The following is a 20,736-nucleotide window of genomic DNA, read 5'->3' as shown; positions in this document are numbered from 1 at the left end:
TTCAACATGATCACCCCACGTGCCCCCGCAGGACCTGTGCAGTAATCATTCTCACTTTTTCAGCAACACACTCATCACCATTTACAGCAACTTCAGCCCACAACCTAACCCGGGAGACCCAGCCAAATACCTCTCAATCATATCCAAAGAACCCTTGCTAATCAAATGGCCAATCATCTCCACAGAAACAACTGTCGCCACCATGAAGTCCATACACTTTTGCTCACACCCATTCAGAATGGCCCCACCACTTCCATGGCCTTCCCCAAGGCTTGTAAACATGCAGCTGCCCTCCCATTGCTGAAGAATTCTTTCTGGTAACACTACAATGCTTGTCCACTGGTGCCCGATTTCCCTGCTACCATTAACAGCCAAGGTCTTGATGAAAATCACCAACAAACACCTCACTGACTGCCTTAACGGCCACCAAATACTTGACACCACTCAGTATGGTTTTAGACCTAACCAGTGTAATGGAAAATACCCTCTTTGCTCCTATGGATGACATCTGCATGACTCTGGACGGATGAAACACTGTAGCCCTCATCATCCTGGAGCTCTCCATAACATTTGATACCTTCTCCCACCCCATCCTCATCCATCGCCTACATGACATTGAAATCCAAGGACACATGCTCCAATGAATCTCCTTCTTCCTGACTGGATGGACCCACCTACTCAGCCTGGCACTGTACCCTTGAACGCTCACAACCTTATTTGAGGAGTTCTGCAATGATTCTCCCTGAGTCCGATCCTCTAACACACATACATGATCCCTCTAGCCAGCACCATCTGCTCTCACAATATCAAAATCCTCTCTGGATGCTGATGACCTGCAACTCATTTTCTCCCTCATGGACCAGATGCCCATTACCAGGATCAAGTTTAATGCCTGCATGACTGATATTTTTCACTGGATTAAGACCAACTGTTTAAACCTGAACTCAGACAAGAGTACATCACCATGGGACTCCACCTGCTCGCCAACAGAGGTAAGACTGACACCCACAACTTATGCCACGAACCTGAGGATTATCATCAACAGCAGACTCGATGTGACCACCCAAGGCAGTGCCATCACCGCCTAATGCTTCCATACCATGAAGATGCGGGGGAAGATTTTCAAGAGCCTCCCAATCAGTACCTGGAAAAGCATAACACACATCCTGCTCACGACCAAGCTGGGCTATGGGAATACCCTATCTACCGGGATCACCAAAAAACAAACCAGAAGGCTGCAAACCATTCAGACATGCTGATCTCACAATATCAATGTTCTCTTTTGTACCAAAGACACATAACTCATTCTATCGTGCAGCGACAAGATGCCAATCCGGATCACGCTCAATGCCTGCATGACTGAAATCACCCACTGGATGAAGACTACTATCTAAAGCTGAACACTGACAAGACCAAAATTGTAATCTACAGGAAAAGCACATCACCATGGGACTCGACCTGGTGGCCAACATAGCTAGGACCGAAACCCACCCCCACCATCTTCACCAAGAACCTCCGGATCATCATTGTCAGCAAATTCGGCATGACCACCCACATCAATGCCATCACCACCTCATGCTTCCATACCCTGAAGATGCTAAGAAAGATTTTCAAATAGCTCCCAGGCATGAACCGGAAAGCCATCACACACATCCTGGTCACAAGCAAGCTGGACTATAGGACACCTTCCATCCCAGGATCAACAACAAACTCACCAAGAAGGCGGCAGACCATTCTGAACTTGGTGGCCAGAATCACTTTTAACCTCCCACTCTGCACTCACATGTCACCACACCTGAATGAACTCCACTGGCTTCCCATACACAAACACACACTTTACACTCCTCCACCATATTTTTAAGGCACTACATGACACTGGACCAGCCTACCTGAACAATTGCATTTGTTTTCAGACCAGATCTGGCGGTTAATGCTTCTCCTGCATCGGTCTGCCGCTACAACCAACAGCATCCTTTTCACTCCTTGAATTCCTCAAGAAGCTGAACACCTGGCTTTTTGAGTATTCCCACTAAGCACTATCTGTACCTGGACTCACGCCCAGGACACCCTCCATGTGAACTCAAGAAGGTGGGCTTGCAGAACAGTAGATCGTGTATGAACTTGAGTGCTGATCAGTGACATGGCCCTGGTGAAGGGCACTGTTGGTTTCTGAGGGGAATTACCTCATCAAAGATGGCTACCTCTTCCACATGGTGATGACATGGCCAGCTTAGATCATTATTCCTTGGGTTTTCCTGGCTGAATCATTTCAGTTTTCACAACCACAGCATGCAGCGGACAGGGGCTACTGCATGCTATTGTTGCTCCATGGTTGAGAGAAGAACTTAAGATTGTTGGACTAGTGGTTTGTGAAGTGCACTCTCAAATTCCCCATTTTCCAGTCCCTTCCATTTCTTTGTGTAGCGCATAAACATACGTTTAGAGTTTGAATGGGCTTATCCATTTGTCCAGATTACTAGATGGTTGATAGTGCCATCCACCTCATTATGTGGATTTTCTTGCCTGTTTTTTAAACAATGGAGCCTTTCTTTGCAACTGCACGCTTTTGGCGGCACCCTTCATAGGAGATGTTTGGAAGGAAATTAGGAAAATAAATAATTCACCTTTGAGCTGCCCCTGGCCCATCCATATGGCTCCAGGCTTTCCTGATCCTGAAAAGACTGCAATTCACTGTTCCTGCCTCGTGTGTCTCCTGATTACTTTTATAATGGGAGCCAAGCACACTCAGTGTATGCCACTGACACTTGTGACATGGGTGGGAGCATCAGCATGGTCAGTTACAAGGCTCAGTGGGAGCAGCAATGCCCCACCGCCCCACCAGAGAGATTGCCTGGCCTGCTATCTCCAAGAAGCAGGTAGCGTGAGCAAAATGGCACTCTGATGGCATACCTGGTGCTGGTTGTTCACCTCCACCCTTCTGACCTGACTGCTTTCCCTCGGGATCTGTGAGCCTTAGCTGTAGTATGAGTCTTTTGTTGAGACTCCTACTTTTATTCTCAGGGATATCTTTTCTCCTAAAGTGAACAAAATTTTTCTCTTTCTGAGGTTTACTCTATTTCCCATTTTCAGCTTATTTCCATAATGGTATGTGTGACATATGCCTTCTGTTCCATGTGACTGTCATCTTACTCGGAGCCTTCTTTGTGTGTGCCATAGAGTAAAACCTACTGTTCCTAAGGATTAGTCGGATCCTCAAACAATACTATGAGATCCATCCAAGAGCTGCAGAGGTCAGTACCTGGTGGCGCGGTTAAGTGACCAGTCAATAATATGCAGAGTTTACTCAGGATGGACAGCTGCTATCCCAGTAGGCACGACTAGGTAGCCTAAGAATAGTATGTAGATTCCACCCAGGAGCAACACAAGTCCAAGCCACTGCATGCAAGTCCAACCAACCAGCGAACACTATATGAAGCCCTCTGAGGAGCTGCAACGTAGCAACCACTATATAATAGCTGTGATACAGTTCTAGGAAGTCCACTCAAGAGTGAGAGGAACAAATTATAGCAAATGTTTATGTGGTTCTCCAGAGGGATATGCCAGGTTGCCCTTTTCTAGCTTATCAATGTGTTGCTACACATAAGGCTAGGGGTCTCCAACATTTTCTATAGTGAAAGCTACTTCTGATAATTGGGCATTTTTGTGAGCTGCCTAATAAGAAAGGGATTTGATAAATGTACACTGAGGGCAAATAACTCAGGGGTCTATTAGGATGGCTGGGACCGGCCGTCAGTGGTGAGGTGGTCCCGCACCGCCAATTAGGATGCCTCGGCGGTCGCATCCCACATATATTGCATTATGGCGGGCGGTGCTGTAAGCAGCACCCGCCACAATGCAATATACACACAATATACACACAATGCATGTTGTGCATTGGCATGCACAACGTGACAGGCACCGTGCGGTGCCTGCCACCTTGTGTATGCCAATGTTGGGCGTACCATGGGTACCCCCCAAGTGCAGCCCCCCACCCCCCGTTCCCTGGGAAGCCCACAACGTGCCCCCAAAGGAAACACTGCATGCCTTTCCATGGCGGAGTCTCCACCATGGAAAGGCATTACACCGCCACCATCGTAATATGGATGGCGGTGGCGATACACCCGCCATCCTAATAGACCCCTTAAACACTGGCTTTAGAGTATACCAGTCCTGCCACAGAGAGATTCAGCATTAATCATACAGGTCTATATGGATCAGTTTTGTTCCCTTTTTCCTCTTGAAACAGCAAAAGGGAGAAGTAGCGAGAGACAGAGGCACTGGAATTTAGAGGGGAAAGGGGAGATGAAGAGAAAGCAAGAAAGAGGCAGAGAAGGAAGAATGATAGAAAGAGTAAAAAAAGGCAAGGGAGAATCAGAAAAATAATTAATAAAGAAGCAGGGAAAAATAGAGGATGAAAAAGAACAAAAGAAAGAAAGGAGTTAAAGGAAGAAAAAGACATTAAGAAGAAACCGAAAGGGGAATTAATAAGAAGCAGCTAAATTAATCAATGATATGAGAAGAATAAAGAAATAACGATACAGGAAGAAGTTGAAAAATGAAGTATGAGCATGACAGAAAGGAAAAAAAAAACCTGAAAGAAAAAGAGAACAAGAAAATGATTGAAAGGAAACAATGAGAGAAAATAAACGAAAGGATAGACTAGAAAAGAAAACAAGAAAGCAAGAGAGACATGGAGAAAAGGACAGTTGTGGAGGAAGAAGGGAGAAAAAGAAAAGAAAAACTACAAAAGGAAAAAAACAAGAAAAAGAGGAAGACAGGGAAAGAATTTCAACAAAAAGATGTTGTTCCTCTGAACTGATAGACAAAACACAAGGAACTATGAGCCAATCCGACCACTAAGGTTCAAAGTTGGGAATCCTTTGTATTGGATTATAATACCCTTACACACCCTGCCGAGTGTCATGCTTAATCATCAGGCTGCTCCTCGTTGGGTCGGCGGTGCAATACCCAACGGGCTCCCTATTGTAGGGGTACTTGAGCGGAGATTTTTTGCCAACAGCTGTGAAGTGCGGGTAGGGGGTCTTTTGTGTGTAGATGTGTATTAATGTTAGGAGTGAATTTAAATAGGGTTGGGAGTACCTAAGAAAACGACTTTAATCAAGAGGTCTCCTACCCTAAGTAAAAACAAAACTATAAGGTGCAAGGCTGAGGTAATGTCTCAGATTGTGGCGCTCTTATAAGTGGATGTCAACAGGTTTCTCACCAAATGAATAATCTGCAGGCGATTTGTCAGCACCAAGAAGGGGGGGTTAGCTATCTACAACTAAAACTCAGATGGTGTTGTGGAAACACACTCACATCAACCATAGGACTATATCTTCGGATACCTGGTAGTGCTGGAACTACCTGTGGAGAGAGAATGCATCGCATGGGTCAATGTAGTACAGTTGCCAAAAGTGAATTCTCTCATATTCTCTGTGTCAGGCTGTCTCTCAGCAAGTCAAGGTGAGCATCAAACAGTTAAAAACCAGGGTGCTACACGGTGAATACATAAAGTGAGCAAGCTTTGAATTTCACCTAATGTGGCACACATGGAAGAAGCAGAGAGAGAGGGACTTACCCAGGGTTATGGACTAGCCAGGCATCACAAACAGGTAATAAACACAAGGGGTTCCTCATGTACTATGATAAAACAAGGGAGAGGAAGGAAGAGGGAACAATGGGCACATTGCATTAGATGCATGATTATACACAACCACATGTTCACTGGTGACCTCCTATTCCCTGTCATGTGTGGTCAGAAAAACTTAAACTGTGAGGAAATGTTTAGTCAACAGCTAAATCACAGGGGAAGTGATATATACAGAGTCAAGTAAGATCAAGTAGGCGTTATGTTAGGTGTCTCAAAACACACCCTATCTCAGTGGGTCAGGAGAGTATGGTACATAAGAGTAGCAACACAAATTAGCAAGCAAGAATTCTTATGAGCACAAAAGGATTGTGAATTTTTATATTAAAGCATGCTGGCTGATACAGGGCTTGGGGGAACCAGTCCTAACTGGTTCTGGGGAGTGTGGAGCACTTTTTGTACAGTGCTCACACCCTCCTTTGTGAGATGGGGGCTCTCCCATCAGACACACCACGGGGGGGGAGCCAGCATTCACATAGGCAGGCACCAGTCTATTCAGGGTCAGGGGACTACTCCACCCACTACTCTAATTACAGATGCCCTATTCAGCCTAGCACTGACTCACCAGTGGAGTGGTGGGGCTCACTGGTTAGAGGCGGCAGACCCGGAAGCAGAAGTCGGCCCGGGACCAGGGTTTGATTCCCGACGCAGCAGGGTCGTGGACCAGGGTCAGCGGACTCGATAATTCTCAGCATGGCGAACTACCAGAAGACTGCATTACCCAGAATGCCAGGGGCGAACCTTGCCTGATAGGTGAAGCGGTGGGCTCCCACCCCTGTTGTGTATTTTTAAGGACTCCCGTGAGTCTCTGGGCTGACGAGCTCGTGGATGTTGCACCTGCGCGCCAAGGAGCGGTACCTGACTTGAAGATGATTTTGGCCACCTATTCAGCAAACCCCTAAAACCAGTCTGTAATCTCTACTGACGAAGGTTAATGAACCTGAAACACCGGTGTCTAGAGATCAGCACCATCTGCTCCAACATTGGCGAAACACTCGATAAACTTTTCAACATGGCGAACTACCAGAAGACTGCATTACCCAGAATGCCAGGGGCGAACCTTGCCTGATAGGTGAAGCGGTGTGCTCCCACCCCTGTTGTGTATTTTTAAGGACTCCCGTGAGTCTCTGGGCTGACGAGCTCGTGGATGTTGCACCTGCGCGCCAAGGAGCGGTACCTGACCTGAAGATGATTTTGGCCACCTATTCAGCAAACCCCTAAAACCAGTCTGTAATCTCTACTGACGAAGGTTAATGAACCTGAAACACCGGTGTCTAGAGATCAGCACCATCTGCGCCAACATTGGCGAAACACTCGATAAACTTTTCAACATGGCGAACTACCAGAAGACTGCATTACCCAGAATGCCAGGGGCGAACCTTGCCTGATAGGTGAAGCGGTGTGCTCTCACCCCTGTTGTGTATTTTTAAGGACTCCCGTGAGTCTCTGGGCTGGCGAGCTCGTGGATGTTGCACCTGCGCGCCAAGGAGCGGTACCTGACCTGAAGATGATTTTGGCCACCTATTCAGCAAACCCCTAAAACCAGTCTGTAATCTCTACTGACGAAGGTTAATGAACCTGAAACACCGGTGTCTAGAGATCAGCACCATCTGCGCCAACATTGGCGAAACACTCGATAAACTTTTCAACATGGCGAACTACCAGAAGACTGCATTACCCAGAATGCCAGGGGCAAACCTTGCCTGATAGGTGAAGCGGTGTGCTCCCACCCCTGTTGTGTATTTTTAAGGACTCCCGTGAGTCTCTGGGCTGACGAGCTCGTGGATGTTGCACCTGCGCGCCAAGGAGCGGTACCTGACCTGAAGATGATTTTGGCCACCTATTCAGCAAACCCCTAAAACCAGTCTGTAATCTCTACTGACGAAGGTTAATGAACCTGAAACACCGGTGTCTAGAGATCAGCACCATCTGCGCCAACATTGGCGAAACACTCGATAAACTTTTCAACATGGCGAACTACCAGAAGACTGCATTACCCAGAATGCCAGGGGCGAACCTTGCCTGATAGGTGAAGCGGTGTGCTCCCACCCCTGTTGTGTATTTTTAAGGACTCCCGTGAGTCTCTGGGCTGACGAGCTCGCAGATGTTGCACCTGCGCGCCAAGGAGCGGTACCTGACCTGAAGATGATTTTGGCCACCTATTCAGCAAACCCCTAAAACCAGTCTGTAATCTCTACTGACGAAGGTTAATGAACCTGAAACACCGGTGTCTAGAGATCAGCACCAGCTGCGCCAACATTGGCGAAACACTCGATAAACTTTTCAACATGGCGAACTACCAGAAGACTGCATTACCCAGAATGCCAGGGGCGAACCTTGCCTGATAAATGAAGCGGTGTGCTCCCACCCCTGTTGTGTATTTTTAAGGACTCCCGTGAGTCTCTGGGCTGACGAGCTCGTGGATGTTGCACCTGCGCGCCAAGGAGCGGTACCTGACCTGAAGATGATTTTGGCCACCTATTCAGCAAACTCCTAAAACCAGTCTGTAATCTCTACTGACGAAGGTTAATGAACCTGAAACACCGGTGTCTAGAGATCAGCACCATCTGCGCCAACATTGGCGAAACACTCGATAAACTTTTCAACATGGCGAACTACCAGAAGACTGCATTACCCAGAATGCCAGGGGCGAACCTTGCCTGATAGGTGAAGCGGTGTGCTCCCACCCCTGTTGTGTATTTTTAAGGACTCCCGTGAGTCTCTGGGCTGACGAGCTCGTGGATGTTGCACCTGCGCGCCAAGGAGCGGTACCTGACCTGAAGATGATTTTGGCCACCTATTCAGCAAACCCCTAAAACCAGTCTGTAATCTCTACTGACGAAGGTTAATGAACCTGAAACACCGGTGTCTAGAGATCAGCACCATCTGCGCCAACATTGGCGAAACACTCGATAAACTTTTCAACATGGCGAACTACCAGAAGACTGCATTACCCAGAATGCCAGGGGCGAACCTTGCCTGATAGGTGAAGCGGTGTGCTCCCACCCCTGTTGTGTATTTTTAAGGACTCCCGTGAGTCTCTGGGCTGACGAGCTCGTGGATGTTGCACCTGCGCGCCAAGGAGCGGTACCTGACCTGAAGATGATTTTGGCCACCTATTCAGCAAACCCCTAAAACCAGTCTGTAATCTCTACTGACGAAGGTTAATGAACCTGAAACACCGGTGTCTAGAGATCAGCACCATCTGCGCCAACATTGGCGAAACACTCGATAAACTTATCAACATGGCGAACTACCAGAAGACTGCATTACCCAGAATGCCAGGGGCGAACCTTGCCTGATAGGTGAAGCGGTGTGCTCCCACCCCTGTTGTGGACTCGATAATTCTCGCCTCGGTGCCTACTCTAACCAGGGGTCCCACTCGGCAACTCTGGGCATTAGCTTGCCTAATCTCCGCATCGGCCCCATCAACGCCGGGGATGCCTGGCTCCACCTTGGGGATTCCCAGCAGGGACCATCCCACAGGGAAAGCCAGGACTGGTTCCCCAGCGGTATACAGCGCCAGGACGCCGGCTGGCAACAGTGCGCTTTACAAGTATACACCTTACATTACATTACATTACATCACATTACATTACCCTGCTTCTCCTGGAGCCACACACACCTCACCAGCCCCTGTCACTCCAAAGCCAGACATGCAATCCACATCAGGCAGGCAGACACATAGCACACGGAAATGCCCACTCCTAAAAGTTGTAACAGAACTGTGGGAAACCCAATACACCCTTGGAGGCTTGGGCAAATTAAGAAATGTTAGGTAAGGATGCCTACAAGGGATTTTATTTACAGATCTCAGTCAAGTTTAGTGCAAACTTGTTACTAATGAGTTGAGCCCTGAATGGTAACTCAATCTTGAACAAATCAAAACATCAATGTAGTTATTTATGAAATGAGTATTCAACAAAGTAGTCAAAAATACACGGGTATTTCTTTTTTTCTAGAAACACAGTTTTAATGTGAAACAAGAGTATATAAGAGGGGTACGTTTAAGGACAATGAAATATCATGATGGAGGATACATAAAAGAGCCTACAAATCATGCGTGTAAACAACCACTATACAGAGGAGGATGAATCTAAAGCATTAAAGAACAAATCCTCAAACAACTCAAGTGCTAAGGAATTGGATGTAACAGTCGACGTTTCGGTCTGTATTGGTGAGTTCATCCGTCAGACCATCTTCAGGACATAATTTGTTTGTAAAACAAGTCCCTCTAATATAGTTCAATAGTTAATTCAAACCAGAAATATATTTAGCACAGAGAGCACACACACTTTACACTGCACAGCAGTGCTAAAGTGCTCGGTGTCCTAAACCCACCAACACAATGTCAGAAAAAAGGCTAGGAGAAAGGCAAAAAGTTTAGGGATGACCCTGCAAAAAGGGCCAAGTCCAACACAACCCTCTTCCTGCCAAACCCAGGGTAGACCAATCTCCACCTTGATGGGCTTCCCTGCCTTGGGCGATAGAACACGGACGTGCAGGGGCACACTCCAGTTCTACACCATTCTGAACCCATGTGGTTCCCTCTGTCAAAGCTCCTTGGAGCAACTAAGCTATACTACTGGTACTTCCTAGTTGTCCTCGGCCAGGCCCTAGGCCATCTAGATGTATCTGGTCCTTGCCATCTCACAGAGTGGGGGGGCAGTAACCCCAGGCACATAGTGACAATTCTCCACTCTACCCCGCATCAGGGCAGTTCTAAACTGCCACTGATCCTCCAGCCTAGGGTCTGCACCCTCTGTCTGACCAGAAGTGACGGGCGAGGCTCTCTTACCCCTACCTCTCCTTCTAGGGTTCCGCACTCTCCTCCTTGGAGAGGCACCCTCAGAACACAACTCTTCCACCAATTCAGGACCTCTCTCCAACAACTGGTCTCCCAACCTAGGGTCTAAACTCTCAGGTTGCACTGGGGTCAGAACGAAGGAATCCCTCACTCTGCACCACCTTTCAGAGTCCTGCACCCTCCCAACTGGAGTGGTACCCCTGGAAGCAAAACCAGCCAGGACGCTGCTTACAGATGTCCTTCCCTCCAGGTCAGGCAGAACCTGAACCTAGCCTCCCAACCTTGGGGCTGAACCCCGCTGCTGAGCACTTGCCTGGCACACCAGGACTTCTGTGGATTCACACAGTATCACCCTGGTCAGGAAACTGATTACAGATGTCATTCCCTCCAGGTCAGGCAGAACCTGAACCTGGCCTCCCAACCCAGGGATTAAACCCTGCGGTTGCACACTTGCCTGGCACACCAGGACTTGTGGGGACTCACACAGTATCCCCCCGAGGGTAACACATGACTTGTGTCGTGTGACAGCCTGCCTGGCGCAGATCCCCCTACCCCTGTCCATCTGACAGTGCAGGAAGATCCCCCAGGACAGAAGTATTGTCACCATGGTCACTCCTAGGGGACTTGGCCCTTCTGGCCGGTCCCTGACCCATTGGTTCTCCCACTGGGGAACATATCCCCCTGTCACCTCTCAATCTGGACTTGTGCACCCTGTCAACTGGAACGGCACCGGCTTACACCAGAGCTACTAGAGCTCCGTTTACAGATGCTCCAGGTTCTCCTGACAGTAGGAGATCCCCCTCAAATGGCCTAATAGTACAGCCTAGGCCCCCAACCTGTTGTTCCCTTAGGGAACCCTCCAGGCCCTGAGACCGAGTTTCAGGCACATTGGGAAACACAGTTCCACACTCACTCCTTCTCCACTGAGACAGGACATGAGTCCCTACACCCCTCCCACTACACGAGGATCTAGCTGGGCTACTCTGAACCTCTTCCACCAGACAGGACTGGAAGATACCTGAGCCACTACTTTTAGGATCACTCCCAAATGCTTCTTCAGACCCTCTGTCACACAGCTGAAGGTCTGCCTCCTGTGCAAGCTCCCTGGGACCAGAGACCTCACACTCCTACAGGTGTTGGCGTACCCCCAGAAAACAATTACTGAACATGTGCTCTCATACAACTAGATTGAACAGCCCTTCAAAATAATTTGCTGTGCTACTCATCACCCAACCTTTCAGTGCATCACAACAGTCATTGACAAACTCCCCCCAAGACTGGTGAGACAGTTTCCTACTGCCACTGAACCTCAACCTATAACCTTCAGGTGTGACATGCTCTTCCTGGGAACTAGGTACCATCTTCTGGGCTCTGGGAGTGGGACTTCCTGCACTGAACTCCATATTGCTGCCTCGACTGGACCCCACCCTCAATAGTGAATCCAGACAACTCAAACTATTCTCAGGGGACAATCTACCCTCCAGAGCTAGTTTGTCTCAGGTGAAGGCCCTATCTGCCTCCGCCATCCTCTCCTACGCTAAGACCTTTCCGATCTCTAGCTTTTTGTCCTCAAGGGCCAACTCCTTGAGTCTCAACTCCTTGGCAAACACAGCCTTTTTCTCCTCAACACCCAGCTGCACTATCTCCTTGACATGCTCTAACTTGAGCTTCTCCAAAGCCAGCTGATGCTCCCTTTCTTCCCTCCTATCCACCGACTCCTTTGGGGACAGGGAAAGGGATGGGGCACCGCGCCCGGCACTGGACCCAGCAAGGGACTCCCTATCTATGGGGTCCTCACTATCTACTTGCATACTGCCCTGTCATTTTCTTCCTCTTCTTCAGACTTCTCAGGCCCTTCCTCAAAGCCACTACTTAGGTATGTAGAGGTATAATCTGAAAAGTCCCCCCAGTGCTCTAAGGGTTCTCCCCTGCGGAGGGCTTCATAATGGGACAGCTTTCTGAGGATGTTACCTACAATTGGAATCCCCCTCTGTCTGCAGAATGTCCTTTAACTACTCCCGGGTGTACTCCAAAAGGTCACCGTCATTATAGACTAACCCCATCTTGGCAAGATACACATCCCATAGTGCAACAGGAGAACGCAATTCAAAAGAAATTACACTTTTAGGAGACAACAAAATCGGAAAAATAATCCCCAAACATGTGATTATCTAAATGCAGAGTTTGTAGTGCAACCAGTTGTCGCTGTGGTACTGCGCAAGCGCAAGTCCTATCCTACCCTCTGACAACCAATGTTAGAAATGTAATTTCTGGTTGGCTAGGGCTTGCGCCTAAGCCAGGTAGAAACCACCATTCTCATCAGGGCAAGTGAGGTACACGCTGAAGATAACCCCTGCTCACCCACTTGGTAGCTTGGCAGGAGCAGTTAGGCTTATCCCAGAGGCAACGTGTGAAGGTTTTGCACAACACGCACACACAGCAGCAACACACTAGGCACACTACATAAGAAACTCCACACAAGGTTATATCAAAAATAGCCTTTTTATTATCATAAATCAATTAGAATCATAATCACACAATATACACTGTGCCAACTGGCACTAGGTAATATTGACAGGGGACTATATACAGGACAGGGCTAATCGGGCCACTGTCAGAACCATCACAAAGCATAACTAGTAAATGTAAGACACAACCAGTAACTACTGGCACAAAAATGACCGCAGCATTATATCTATCAAAATAAAAACATTATGTCTGCATCACAGTAGTCATAAACTCATTAGGTCCAAACCTCATCACATTAGGCAATAGGAACCCTCTTAAAACATCATAGCATGACATTAGGCATCACAAGCATAAACACAGTATGCAATAAAATGCAGTGCCCCACAGTACACGGACCAGGTGCATACATCACCTTAGAAACTGACTCCAGGCCAATTGGCCTTTCACTTGGGCTCAAAATGCCCTCTGTCCAGAATGTCAGGACGCTAAGCTGGCATTTGCAGCTAAAGCAAAAGTGTGCAATGTGCAGTGGCCGGGGAAGTATATCTCACTCCTTTTGCATGCAAACCAAAATGAATGCCCCACATTGCAGATGCTGCTAACTGGCGGTGCAGCTGAGGGAAAATGACCACGGGCACTAACTGTGCCTCTTGGGTCCCCACTGGGACTCTACAAAACAAATGGCCCCCAAGGTTGCAGCTGCACGTGCTCTCGCAGGGCAGATGGGATTGGCACAAGAAGAATCTGCCAAAACTATATTGGCTTCATTTGAAAGCTAGAATAATTACATTTTCAAACTGTGCTGTCTAACTTGAAATGCAATAAACTCAAATACCCCCTTACCTTTCAGCTATGCTGCCTATCTAAGGAGGCAAAATAAACCTCCACAGTCAAAATGACCTGCAAATTTTCCAAAATTCTAGTTTATTGGCAGCACCCTCCTCCTAGAACGTCACTTTCCCCATCCTTCAGACCTCAAAGTCAACCTCATCTATCTATATATATAAAAACGAAAGTATGTCTGTCTGTCTGTCTGTTTGTCCTCTATGCATTACTACACCATTCATCCGATCGCCATGAAACTTTGGGAAGCTGTTGAGTACACTCCCGCGAAGGATTCTGGCATAAAGAAAATTTAAATCGGCCCCCCAGGGCCCTCATAATCTTTCGAATACTGATAAACGTTTACAGTTTCCAGCGCGACGCGCTTTTGCAATGACCATCAACAAAGCACAAGGAAGTTGTTGAGTACACTCCCGCAAAGGTTTCTGGCAAAAAAGTTTTAAATATCGGCCCCCCAGGGCCCACATAATCTTTCAAATAATGATAAACGTTTACAGTTTCAGGTGCGACGCGCTTTTGCAATGACCATCAACAAAGCACAAGGACAATCACTTTGGAGAATCCGTGCTTCTCACATGGACAACTGTATGTTGCCAGCTCAGGCGTCGGAAAACCTTCTGATTTATTTGTGTACGCACCAGACGGAAAAAAAAAATATTGTGTATCCACAAGCACTCGAATAAATAAATAGAATTAAAACGACACTTTGAAATGTTTTCCGTATTAAAATAGAATAAGTTTCAATTAAAATGACACAATGTAAATTGAATGTTATCATAACAAGTTTTCTTGCATTTCCTTTCTTCTGAGATGGCAGCAACGCGCGACGAGTAAGCTAGTCTCATTATAAAAACTTAAAAGCACAATAATGTTGTCTCTTCCTTGCACAAACTTTGGTATGCCACATCACTTGTCCCCCTCACCCCTTACCTCCCCTGTTGTCATTGTGCTGCTCAAACATCAAAGTAAATGACTCGCTGTATTGAAAGGTGTTTGTTTCTGCTTTTTGATAGTGAACTGTTAAATGTATGGTAACTGTTTAATGTAAAGTGCTTAATAAATCCGGGCTACAGTGTGCTAAATTAGAACATGGACTAAATAAATACAAAAGCGTCTCCCACAAACATTCACTACAAATAAGGTATATTGTAAGTGAAACAAAACAAAGGTCCAAAGGGTATCATGATCAATACCAGTAAATTACACTTGTCTTACTAAGGTCATTTACCGGACCATTAAGTGGAAACCACTTTTGAATCCTCAGACCGACCTTTCAAGCCTTAGGGTATGCTGTCAGTTATAAGACCTAACAAATACAGTTGCATACAATTAGAAAACAAATCTCAATCAACAATTAAAAGGAAACATATTCAACTTCTAATTACCATTTGAACATCTGCAATGAAGGATCAGTGTATTGGTGCAAGGGTGACATATCAGCTTCAAGTCAAACACAGTAAACTGTTGATGGATCAGTTTCACTTCTGGGAGAGTCTTCTACATTTTGAATGGGCAGGCTAAACTAATCTTATCAGCATAGTTTTATTGAGAGGTGGAGCTGATGCCAGAAGAGTTCAGGGACTGTGAGGGAAAGAAGACAGACAGGAAGAATGGAGACAAAGGAAAGGAGATACTGCAAAGAAGGAGGACTAACACAGTAGGTGAACCCAGAGAATGGGAGAATTGGGCAGAGGAGGAGAGGTACATGAGAGGGATATAAGCACGAGGTAGAGAGAAGAAGCAGGCACCTAGGGAGAATGTGAGAGGGGATGTTAGCCTGGTCCTGGGGGGGTACCCATGCCATAAAATTTCAATACAACCAACAAATGGGGAAGGATCATCGAGTAGGTGTGGCACGACAGAAGCAATGTAACCACTTCAAAATAGTCAACATCTCTTCCTTAACTCCGAATCAGCCTGTATCGAGGCAGCCTATTAGTAAAGACGTTTTAGCATTAGGGAGACAGGATTTGAAACCTGGGACTTCATCACCTTCAAATTCCATGTTACCCAGATTTCTGTGTTCAGGCTAGGTACCTTTGACCTCTATCTCTTTACTGTCCTTCAACAAACACAAAAAAACTGCAGGCTTGTGCTATAGAGTTTTAAACCTTCTGAGCAAACTGAATCTGCTTCTCCTTACTTGCCTCTTCAATATGGCCAAATAAGCCCTTAATCTCTCCTATCCTAAATATTAAAAGAAATTATTTATGGAATATTTGTAAATATTGTGTAAACATACTCCAAATTGTCCGAAATGCAATAGCAATATAGTTAGCCTTTCTAAGATCCTGGTAAATCCGATCACCAGTGGAATATTTGACTGCACAGATGCGTACACATTACCCCAGTAAAGTTTAGGTACCTGTCAATAGATATATTTGTGGAAACTATCTAAAAGTCAAATCTATCCAACTAAAACTGCACCACCATGGCTGACACCTTTATAAGAATGATAACTTCAAAAAGTAAATCGGCTTATGGGGATTGATCTTTTAATGTAGTCACTCCAGGGGTTATCTGATAGAGTATCAAGGACAATAATATTGTATGGACAGAATATCGTGCCAAAAATATCGAGGACCAACATAGCGAGAAGGTAAGTGCAAATAGGTAAGTATAGATTTACTACTCTTAACTCCACATCTCCATAACTTGAAGATACATATTATCATCAAGGAGCATATATGTGGAGTTAAGAATAATAAACGTTTGCTTACACATATACACTTACCATCCCAATATTTTTGTCCTCAATATTCTTGACACAATATTTTGTCCACGTGATACTTTTGATTCGATATTTTGTCCAAACACCCATTCCATGCCTTTGGAGCTCACTCTCAGAAAAGAGCAGTTCCACAAATAAACTTTTTGTGTGAAATTCTTTGACAACACACATCCAGTCTCTGGGACATCTATTTACAGCTTCCATCACAAATTCCACCTAAACGTCGGTCCTTTAAATCACCCCTAAATAAATACAATATATCACTGCTTCAATTGTCTTTTGCACCTTGATATAAACTTACAACCTCATCATTTAGAGTTTCTCTCAACCTCAGATTTCAGACTTGCATCCTTCAGTGAACAAAGCTGCATTTCTAAAAGAAAATGTAATAGATGATGAATAACTGCAAACATTTCACAGTATTCAGACTCAATGCACACAATATATTTTAATATTCACACTTCCCATATCACAGTAGCTCAGGAAGGAATCCAGTTTGTGCCTTCATAATTTCTTCGAGCAGATTCAGGAGACTCTGAAACTTCTCGTCATCATACTCAAAGCGATCTCCAAAAATGATTGAGCAAATGATGTTACTTGAAGCATTGTTTAGAACATGATGAAGGTCAAATGGACAACCTGTAGATTGGGGTGAAGAGATGATCTAGATAAGAGTACACCATGAGACAGAACTGTAGAAATAAATATACTATAAAGGAGTAAGCAATTATGAAACGCGCTCTACCCTTTGTTCTTTCCCAGGTGACTCACGACCCCCAAGGCACTTTCGTAGCAATTTACGGCTTCTTGGCAGGCTCCCCCCTCAACCTAGTGTCCGTATACTCTCCTCCATCGATGCTTGCTCCCACTCTAGCACAACCCGCGGCCCTACTGACCAAGTACTCTCTGGGCATTACTGGCGGTGGTGGAGATTTTAATGCAGTCTCCTTCCCGGACATGGACACAACAGGTCCTTACTCGGCCTCCGGCGAGACGCAAGCGACACACCTATGGACCTGGTCCGAATCCATAGGCCTCATCGATGTATGGCGCACATGGCACCCATGTACCAAACACTTCACTCACACCACTGCAGCCCACCACACACAAGCTTGCATAGATGCAATCTTTGTCCCCGCAGCGGATTGCTCAGTGATTGTTGATACCCAGAGGAATTTCAGACCACTCTCCAGTGCTCCTGTGTACATGTCCCCCCCCCCTCAGCCCGCCAAACTTGGAGACTGAATGCATGGTTCCTCCAATACAAAGACTTTAAGAAGGCAGTCGGGATGGAGCTCAAGTTCTACTTTCTCACCAATGTGGGCTCAGCGCCCTCTCCAGGTACCCTATGAGAGGCCAGGAAAGCGACGATAAGAGACTTTGCTATGGGGCAGCTCAAGAAGCAGAGATTGGAGCGGCTGTGCGACATTACTTCAAGAGAAGCGCAGGCACTTCGCTTGGAGCAGTCACTCTCACAGTCCGAGGACACCGCCCAAAGCCGGCAACTTGCCCACCTTCGGCCCGAGAACAGACAGCTGTCCATGGAAGCGGCCAAGCTCCCATGGAGATCCTCGGTGGTGAGGGTGTACGGGTGGGGAGACAAAAATGGTACGATTCTGCACAGACTGGCCACTTACCCAAAGGCAAATTGTAAAATTCCAGAGGTTGCTGACGAACAGGGTCTGTTACACGGCACCCCATTGGTGATGGCTCCCACATTCGTGACTTACTACCGGCAATTATATGTGAGGAAGCCCCTGATCTACCGCTCCGCACTCTTCCTGCGAGGGGCCATGTACTTCTCCCTCAGTTGGAGACAGCCGCCCAAATAGACCTGGACCGACACATATCCACAAAAGAAATCGAGGAGGCAATTTCCCTCACGTCTTCAGGCAAGACACCAGGACCCGACGGTCTCCCCCAAGAGTACTATACGTTGTACTGCGACACTGTTGTGCCCCACCTGGATGATCTATTCTGAGAAGCCATTGAGAAGGTCCCCTTCCCGTTAGATATGGACATTGCCACTTTTGTTGTTATCCCAAAATTCTAGCCTCCCTCCCGCTCATGTGCAGACTACCGCTTCCGTCCCATATCCCTCCTCAATACAGAGGTCAGATTATACGCCACTATCTTGGCCCAGCGCCTGAAGCCTTATCTATCCATATTAGTCCACCCCGACCAATGTTGCTTCATGCCCAAACTCATGTGCCAGAGAACTATCTACTTTTGAGAATTTTTCGTAACCCAATTCCGGGAGAACGGGTAAACAGTCATAATATCGATTCCAAAATATAGAATGGACATAATATCGAAGTAAAAATATAGAATGGACACAATATAGTGGTTAAAAAATATCGAATTGAAGGTAAGTAATATCGATTTTCAAAATATAGAAGTCAAAATATCGAAGTATACAATATAGGCAGTAAATATATCGACTTTTTAATAATATACATTTTTTTAAAGTGTTTTGTATGTTAGTATATGTGTGAAAAGTGTATATTCATTTTTGTAATGTATGTTTAATTTATTTTAAGTAATGAATTTTATGGTATTTAATTTTTGCGTAATTTAATTCTGTAGCGGGTTGTGGGTTTATACGGGAATAGGGTGGGAAGTAATTTAATTATATTAAATTAAATATAACTTTTTAGCAATTATTATAAATTTTTAATTAAATTTAGCTTTTTAGTTCTGTAGCCGGATGTGGGTTTATAGGGGAATAGGGTGGGAAGTAATTTAATTGTAATTAATTAAATATTTTTATTTATTTATTAGTATTCATTTTGATTTTATTGTTAATTTTTAATTGGTAATTATTTTTATTAATTGGCAATTAATTTTTATTAATTGATTAATTGTTAATTATGTTAATTTTCTAAATTTATTTTCTGTAGCGGGTTGTGGGTTTATAGGGGAATAGGGTGGGAAGTAATTTAATTGTAATTAATTACATAATAAAAATACTTTTTGTGTATTGATAATTAATTTACTGTTAATTATTAATTGGTATTAATTTTTATTATTCATTAGTTTTTGTTATTGAAAATTAATTAGTTGTTAAATAATTATGAACAGGTTATTAATTTTTAATAACTAATATGTATTTGTATTCCTAATTAATTATTACATAATATTAAATTGGTTATTAATTTCAATTCATGTTTTATTGGCATTGATATTTAATTTATTTTTAATAATATATTAAATCATTACTTTCCCTACTGTTGCACTCTCTGGAGTGGGAATAGTATTTTTTACCCTCCCGCTATCCAACGCTTTCCCTACTGTTGCACTCACTGGAGTGGGAATAGTAATTTTTACCCTTCCAATATCCAACGCTTTCCCTACTGTTGCACTCTGGAGTGGGAATAGTAATTTTTACCCCTACGCTATCCAACACTTTCCCTACTGTTGCACTCTCTGGAGTTGGAATAGTAATTCTTACCCTCCCGCTATCCAACGCTATCCCTACTGTTGCACTCTCTGGAGTGGGAATAGTAATTTTTACCCTTATGCTATCCAACGCTTTCCCTACTGTTGCACTCACTTGAGTGGGAAAAGTATTTTTTACCCCTACGCTATCCAACGCTTTCCCTACTGTTGCACTCTCTGGAGTGGGAATAGTAATTTTTACCCCTACGCTATCCAACACTTTCTCTACTGTTGCACTCTCTGGAGTGGGAATAGTATTTTTTACCCCTACGCTATCCAACGCTTTTCCTACTGTTGCACTATCTGGAGTGGGAATAGTAATTTTTACCCTTACGCTATCCAACGCTTTCCCTACTGTTGTACTCTCTAGAGTGGGAATAGTAATTTTTACCCCTACGCTATCCAACGCTTTCCCTACTGTTGCACTCTCTGGAGTGGGAATAGTATTTTTTACCCCTGCGCTATCCAACGCTTTCCCTACTGTTGCACTCACTGGAGTGGGAATAGTAATTTTTACCCTTCCAATATCCAACGCTTTCCCTACTGTTGCACTCTCTGGAGTGGGAATAGTAATTTTTACCCCTACGCTATCCAACGCTTTCCCTACTGTTGCACTCTCTGGAGTTGGAATAGTAATTCTTACCCTCCCGCTATCCAACGCTTTCCCTACTGTTGCACTCTCTGGAGTGGGAATAGTAATTTTTACCCTTATGCTATCCAACGCTTTCCCTACTGTTGCACTCACTGGAGTGGGAATAGTATTTTTTACCCCTACGCTATCCAACGCTTTCCCTACTG

This window comes from Lissotriton helveticus, chromosome 1_1, assembly GCF_964261635.1.
Source record: "Lissotriton helveticus chromosome 1_1, aLisHel1.1, whole genome shotgun sequence".
Classification (NCBI taxonomy): Eukaryota; Metazoa; Chordata; class Amphibia; order Caudata; family Salamandridae; genus Lissotriton; species Lissotriton helveticus.
Note: the sequence above shows the minus strand (reverse complement) of the source record.